This window comes from Aulostomus chinensis, chromosome 14 (assembly GCF_037954235.1).
Source record: "Aulostomus chinensis isolate RoL2024-O1b breed Wild chromosome 14, RoL_Achi_v1.0, whole genome shotgun sequence".
Classification (NCBI taxonomy): Eukaryota; Metazoa; Chordata; class Actinopteri; order Syngnathiformes; family Aulostomidae; genus Aulostomus; species Aulostomus chinensis.
Window position 1 is genome coordinate 21672773 of NC_141333.1, and position 600 is coordinate 21673372.

The window sequence follows — 600 nt, forward strand, 5'->3', positions numbered from 1 at the left end:
TACTGGTGAACCAACTGGACTCAGTAGTGGTGGACAAACAGCGTAGGAGGGCTGTGGTGACGGATGTGGTGATGCCAGCTGACGCCAACATCAGGAAGAAGGAACACCAGAAGGTTGAGGAGTACCAGGGGTTAAAAGAACAGCTAGAACAGATGTGGAAGGTCAAGGCTGACGTGGGTCCGGCGGTGACCCCAAACTGGGAGTGTGACTCCAGCAGGTTCCAGGACCAACGCTTGAAACCTCGAGCTGCCAGGCCTCTGGTAGGGGACCTGGTCTATAGGAGGACACAGAACCAACCTACAAGGGGGACAGAAGCCATTTTTACGCATTAATTGGATTAATTAATTACACTGCAAGTTAACGCATTATAAAAAATTAACACAAGATTAATTATAGCCCACTTGAGTGGCATGTCAATGTGAATTTTACCCAGACACAAGCATCTTAAACTTGGCCCATTGAAGGCCCGTACTTGGCAGTGGCTCGTCACTCCACTCATGCGTCACAGCACCTGTTTGAGACTCAGCATTCAATCACTAATAAAAATGTGGATTTAAAATCGTCTCTGTCCATTCATCTTCTACCCTGTTCAGGGTGGTG

At 48.0% G+C, this 600-nt stretch overlaps 1 pseudogene; it reads left to right on the forward strand.

The window, feature by feature from the left end:
* LOC147250163 (uncharacterized) overlaps positions 1-332 on the forward strand; it is a 794-nt pseudogene extending 462 nt beyond the window's left edge.
* The last annotated feature ends 268 nt before the right edge of the window (positions 333-600 follow it).